Source organism: Nicotiana tabacum, chromosome 22 (genome assembly GCF_000715075.1).
Source record: "Nicotiana tabacum cultivar K326 chromosome 22, ASM71507v2, whole genome shotgun sequence".
Classification (NCBI taxonomy): Eukaryota; Viridiplantae; Streptophyta; class Magnoliopsida; order Solanales; family Solanaceae; genus Nicotiana; species Nicotiana tabacum.
In genome coordinates, this window is record NC_134101.1 from 181,448,855 (window position 1) to 181,455,620 (window position 6,766).

Genomic DNA, 6,766 nt, shown 5'->3' on the forward strand with positions numbered 1-6,766 from the left:
GGTTATTCCTTGTCGCTCAATAACTCTTTGAGGTGACCTTGTCGTAACATATTTATGAATTCCTGCCTTAGGGATGCAATCCTCAGTTTTGTATCCACGTTCCTGGTGGAACTCATAGAGGCGTCGGACTTTCTGGTATTCGGGTCCGATCTAATCTTCGACGACCACTTCACTTTCGGTCTGAGTTTTTCTAGAGCGTAGACTATCTCCGTAAGAGATACACAAAAATTGTGAGCAGATAATAGAGGAGGCATACCTCGGTCGTTTCGATGAGTTCCCGTCCTTGGTCTGGGTGGACCCTCTTCGTACCGGGTAGGGGGCACAACGGACGCCCTGGCATATGGTTGATATTGTTCCCTGTTAGGTCGTGGGATTGGATGATCTCTTCTGGCATTGTCTCTTTGATCCTTTCTTATTTTAGCTTGTACCGAGGTTATTCTTTCGGTTGGCCTATTGAGGTCATCCTCATCTGCACGAACCTCGGCACAATAAGCATTGTGGATTTCGCCCCAAGTGGTTGGGGTACTTCATCAACCGACTCAGTAGTTTCCTAGTTGCTCTCAAACTGCCCCTACTCAGCCCGTTTTGAAAAGCTGTGACTGTCACACCTCCTTTTTACTACCCCCGAAAGGGGATAAGGGAGTTTTTTCAATTAAAGTGACAATCGAAACGGGATTATTTTGTTTATAATTCAAAGTCGCCACTGGGGATAATTTATGGTGTCCCGAGTCACCGGTCCAAATCCCGAATCGAGGAAAGATTGACTATGTTTATAGTCCGCGAATACAGAAATCCGGGTAAGGAATTCTATTAACCCGGGAGAAGGTGTTAGGCATTCTCGAGTTCCGTGGTTCTAGCACGGTCGCTCAACTATTATTATTGGCTTAATTATCTGATTTTAAAATACTTTTAAACCTATGTGCATTTTTAACTTTAAAACCGCTTTTATTTATTTATAGAATTAATTCAAGGTTATTTAAAACACATCGCAAACCACGCTACATGAAATGCACTCGTGGTTCACGACACGTTCTATTTAACCTTGTTGGAAATTAAAACCGGGTCACATGAAACGCACCCCCGGATTTTAATACCCATGATAATTATATAATTAACGCGCCTAAAGTAAACTACGAAGTTCATTTTTAATATCTAAGTTATAAAATTAGTATGAGGGCCATGAATGATTAAATTATGGATGGCACACCTCAATCTATCCTTAAGAAATCATAATTATGTCACGCGAACGTGTCCACAATCACGACGATAAATTCAAAATGCGCCTAAAGGTCCGCCTACCCGGGTGTGGTCGGCCTAAACATGCTACCAGCAGGAAATTAAATAAAGAAGAACGTGAGTATGAAAAGGTTTTAAACTTAATAGAGTAAAGTTCTATCAAACATTCCAAGGGAAGAAACCATGAAGAAAGACTTCCAATTCATTACTTTACAGCTCTTCACAACATACGCAACTCTCTCAGGACAACTGGCAGATGAACAACTAAGGAACAATTACCACATTAACAACCATGGTGAAACGGCAAAAATAAAGATCCCTCTCAAAGAAATACAATAGGGAGAAGACGACAAAGAGCCGGAGATGGCAATCTCAAGTAAACTCGCTTGCCATATCAATAATGGTGTATACATGTTCAGCTTGTATAGAAGGCATGAAATATTTCTATTCCATCTAATGTATCATATCAAACTAAGCATACTTAAAACAAATTAAGAGAAAATTTTAAACAAAACACAAAACAACCAAACAATCATATGGCAGTCATAACCAAACAATCGTATGGCAGTTATAACCATATAACATCATTCGAACACAAAATTGATAGCTATACTCAAGTAAAATTAGACAAGAGGATAAATGATGAACCTTTGAATAAGCTTTTCAATATATTGACAAATGAGCCTTAAATGTATAGCAACAAATCGTTTGGATCTTGCGGACCACGTACGAAGACCTCGACGGACAACCTTGAACTCAAAACAGAATGAACCTCGAGCAGCGGCAAGTCTCGAATCGGAATCAACGTCAAATAATCTCGATCGGCGACGAACTCGAAAACGGACAGAACCAAGACTAATTTTCTTTTCAAAACAAAAGAGAGATCTGCGGCTGTTGTCGTAGAAACAGATGAATCGATGGGGTGGGGGTCATTTTTTTTTTGCGGCTGATTGAAGAAGCAGTTGCTGGAGTATTCTTTTGGTCTCTAGCCTTAGCTCCAAGATGAAAACGACGCTGATTGTATCCCTATAGGTTTAGGTCTTAGAGTCTAAGGTCCACGAGGAAGATGAAGACCTTCAGCCTTTCATTTTTGTGAAAAACGCTCCTTAGCTCTTTAGGCCTTAGTTCCCAGATGAGAACGGCGGATCAGCCTTTTCCCTTAGGTCTTAGAGTCTAGTCTAGGTCTAATGTGTATTTTTGTATATTCTCTTTTTACTGATTGTATCTCCTTTCACTGATTTAGGCGTTAGTCTATATATAGCTGATTGTAGAGTCTAGGTCTAGGTTTTTGTAGGGTTTTTTAGGTTTAGGGATATGGGACTAGAATTATGGGCTTGGGAATTATGGGCTAGGTTCAAAATTAGGCCTAAAAATGGGTTTCTCGAGCCCAAGTTTATTCTTTCTCCGCAAACGAGACTAAAATACGACCTCATTTCTTAATTAGTCCTACTTAAGTAAATAACTATTAAAATAAGACTGACAGTTAAAATAAAACTATTTTTTGGTATTTTCAAGATTAAAAATGACTACAAAACATTAATGAAAATATTTTTTTTGTAATTTTTACTTTCTTGTAATAAAATAAAGAAAAAGAGTCAAAATTAGTTGAAATAGCGATATTAAGCCTAAATTAAATATTTACATGCTAAAATATAAAAAACTTGGGGAGGGTCAAAAATCACATGTCTACAGCTACCCCTCTTTGACTGGAAACGCGAAGAGTTTTCAGACAAAGAACTGCCAGACAGGTTTTTTGACTCGACCCTTATTTGGAGAGACTAAAACTAAGAGAAAAGGGGAATGTGACCGAGACCTGGTATCTGAGCTGCCTACATATCCTTGGCTATAAAGGAATCAGGCCACGTGTAGTTTAGAAGTGAGTGAGATAATGGAGTATACTGAGGTGGAGAGCCGATCGAGGTGTCATTCCGTCGAGGTTCCGGTATGCGGTCCTATTGTTACATCAAAATCAAAAAAATGAAAAAGACTAACTAAACCTGTCAACTATGAGTTACAAGATTCCTATCTATAAGTCTTCTGAAGCTTGATCTTGAGTCTTGAATGGTTCTTCATGCAGACTTTAAATTTGAACCCTGACGCTTGCTAGTTGCAGGTGCTAGTTCATTCTTTTTCAGTTTTCCGGATCAAGATCGGACATGTGGTGCTTGTGACTTCAACCACGTCTTGAGCAATTCACATCTTTCTCTAATTCTGCATTTTCTACTCACTTCTCTTTTTTTCTTTTCCCCCTCTTTTTATTATGGATTGAGGCTACTTCTGTTGGTCATCTCGGACTGTTGACCCGCATTCTTGCCGCGAGCTTCTTTTGTTGCCAACTTGAATTGCATTCTGAAGTGAATTCCCTTATTCTCTAGGTGGCGCCTAATTGCCAACATTTGAACTACATTTCCTTGTTCTCCAGGTGGGCGCCTGATTACCAAAACTTAAATTGTATTCCCTTTGTTACCTTAAACTGTATTCCCATGAAACCTGTGTTGTCTTCCTTTGAAACTTGAACTGTATTCCCTTGCTCTCTAGGTGGGCGCCTGATTGCCAAAACTTTAACTGTATTTCCTTGCTCTCCAGGTGGGCGTTTGATTGCCAACTTTAACTGTATTCCCTTGCTCTCCAGGTGGGCGCTTGATTACCAAAACCTGAATTGTATTCCCTTGCTCTCCAGGTGGGCTCCTGATTACCAACACTTGAATTTCTTTCCCTTTGTTCGCCAGGTGGGCTCCTGATTACCAATATTTGCATTGTTTTCCTCGAAACTTAAACTGCTTCTCTTTGTTCTCCATGAGAGCTCCTAATTACCAACATTTGCATTGTTTTTTCTTGAGACTTGAACTGTTTCCCTTTGTTCTCCAGGTGGGCTCCTAATTACCAACACTTGAATTGCTTTCCCTTTGTTCTCCAGGTGGGCTCTTGATTACCAACACTTGAATTGTTTTCCCTTTGTTCTTCAGGTGGGCTCCTGATTACCAACACTTGCACTGTTTTTCCTCGAAACTTGACTCGTTTTCCTTTTGTTCTCCAAGTGGGCTCCTAATTGCTGAACTTGAACCGTCTTCCTTTGAACATTGCTGGTTTCCCTTTGTTCTCCAGGCGGGCTCCTGATTTCCGACACTTGAACTGCTTTCCCTTTGTTCTCCAGGTGGGCTCCTGATTTCCAACACTTGAACTGCTTTCCCTTTGTTCTCTAGGTGGGCTCCTAATTTCCAACACTTGAACTGATTTCCCTTTGTTCTCCAGGTGAGCTCCTGATTTCCAACCTTTGTTCTCCAGGTGGGCTCCTGATTTCCAACACTCGAATTGCTTTCCCTTTGTTCTCCAGGTAGGCTCCTGATTACCAAAACTTGAATTGTTTTCCTTTTGTTCTTTAGGTGGGCTCCTGATTTCGCACACTCAAATTGCTTTCCCTTTGTTCTCCAGGTGGGCTCCTAATTTCCAACACTCAAATTGCTTTCCCTTTGTTCTCCAGGTGGGCTCCTGATTTCCAACACTCGAATTGTTTTCCCTTTGTTCTCCAGGTGGGTTCTTGATTTCCAACACTCGAATTGTTTTCCCTTTGTTCTCCAGGTGGGCTCCTAATTACTAAAACTTGAACTATCTTCCCTTTGTTCTCTAGGTGGGTGCCTGATTTCCAATCGAACTGATTCCTCTGAAACTGCTGCTTTCCTTTTGTTCTCCAGGTGGGTGCCGAATTGTTGAAACTTGCATTGTCCTTTTCTTGAAACTGCTTTTCCTTTGAGCTATCCTCCGTTGTGCTTGATTGCTTGACCCCGAACTGCTTTCTATTCTTGAAACTCGTGTTGTTCTCCCTTGCTCTCCAAGTGGGAGCCTGATTTCAACAAAACAGACAAAATAAAGAAAACTTCCTGCCCTAGTTTGGTAGCTGGGCATATCGGTGAGTGTTAATTGAACCATGTTACTAAATATCCGTAAAAATTTGAAAGGTAGATCCCATTATCCAGGAGGGTCCTAAAAACTCCTAGAAAAATGACAGTTTTAAAGCTAAATTATATTTTCTAAAGGTATGACTTCAGCTAAATCTTGTTATCTATGAAGGTCTTAAAACTAAATCCCATTATCCAAGAGGGTCCTGAAAATTTCCAAATTGAATCTCATCCTAAGAATGAAAACTTTAAAGCCAACTGATATTTCCTCAAGGTAGAGCTTATGCTAGATCTTGTTTCTCATGAATGTTTTGAAATTTAACTAAGTCCCATTGTCCAAGAGGGTCCTAAGAACTTCAAATTAAATCCCATTATCTAGGCGGGTCCTCAGTGTTTTTTTTTAAAAAATTAAATCCCATTATCCAGGAGGGTCCTGAACATTTAAAACTAAATCCCGTTATCTAGGAGGGTCCTGAAGAGCCGAGAATGAACTTACCTGAGTCATGCTTCCTTTCTAGAGGATTTCTGCAGAACGAACAAAATTCCTTGCCTCTGAACCATGCTTTTCCTCATGGAGAGTTCCTACAGATCGAACAAATTTTCCCCTTCTCAAACTGCCTTTGTGCTGACAAAATTTGGGCACGACACTTGAAAAAAAATTCAAACCTCCAAACTTTGATTTCGACACAATTTCCGTCTCTGTTTCAAACAAAGAAAACTTGTGAGTTTATAAATATAGTGATTGGTTTGTTGTCTTGACTTTGAGGGCGATTGCTCCTTCACTTGTGTGAGCAGCTAATTTTTGACCATGTTTGAAACTTTCTCCACTCACTTCCCACTTCCCCCACTTTCTCCACTCACTACCCACTTTCTCCACTCATGTTCCAGACACTCCCCACTTTCTCCATTTTCTCTACTCACTACCCACTTTCCCCACTCATGTTCCCCACACTCCCCACTTTACCAAAAATATTACCTACACTCTAAGCCTAAAACAACCTCAATTCACCTTTTAAAAGAAGCTGAAACACGCAGCAAGAACCAGCTGGGAAGAGCGGCAAAAATTAGCTGCAAGGCAGCCAAAAATGCTGCTAAAACAACACCAAAAACATTCGAAACAGCAGCTCAAATTGCTGCCATTTTTGCTGAAAAAACAGACCTAGAAATCCCAGCCAAAACCCAGTTCCAAAACACCTAAAACCGGCACCAAAAACCCGATGAAACACCGTAAAAATCAGCTTCTAAACCCCTCCATAAACCAGCCCTTAAAAACATCTTCAAGCAGTCTCAAAGAAGCCCCAAAACCAGTAAAAAATGCACCAAACTCCAGCTCAAAACCATCAACTTCACTAAATGTTTCGGTCAAGCATAGAGGTGTGTCGAGGTTCGAGGTTCGAAGGCTTCATCCGTGGTCCGCAGACTCCAAATGATTTGTTATTGTACATTTGAGGTTCCTCTTCCTTTCCAGATTCTTTTAATAATGCTTTAGCTTGGGTTATAAAATTGTTGAATGAATAGTTTGTTGCTATGTGTTTGAAATAAGCAGTGCACTTATTTAGATTATATTTGTATTTTTTATTCATGTTTAATCCTTGTTAATTCTAAGGCTCAATTAGTTCGGTGATAGTTGAATT

At 40.2% G+C, this 6,766-nt stretch overlaps 1 long non-coding RNA gene across 1 annotated transcript; it reads right to left on the reverse strand.

Annotated features, from left to right (window-relative positions):
* Positions 1–1,717: 1,717 nt before the first annotated feature.
* Positions 1,718–6,019, reverse strand: LOC142176688 (uncharacterized). The gene is made up of 2 exons (XR_012705416.1): positions 5,629–6,019; positions 1,718–5,077 (listed from the first exon to the last, which is right to left on the reverse strand). It is a non-coding gene; the product is annotated as an uncharacterized LOC142176688 (long non-coding RNA).
* Positions 6,020–6,766: the final 747 nt, after the last annotated feature.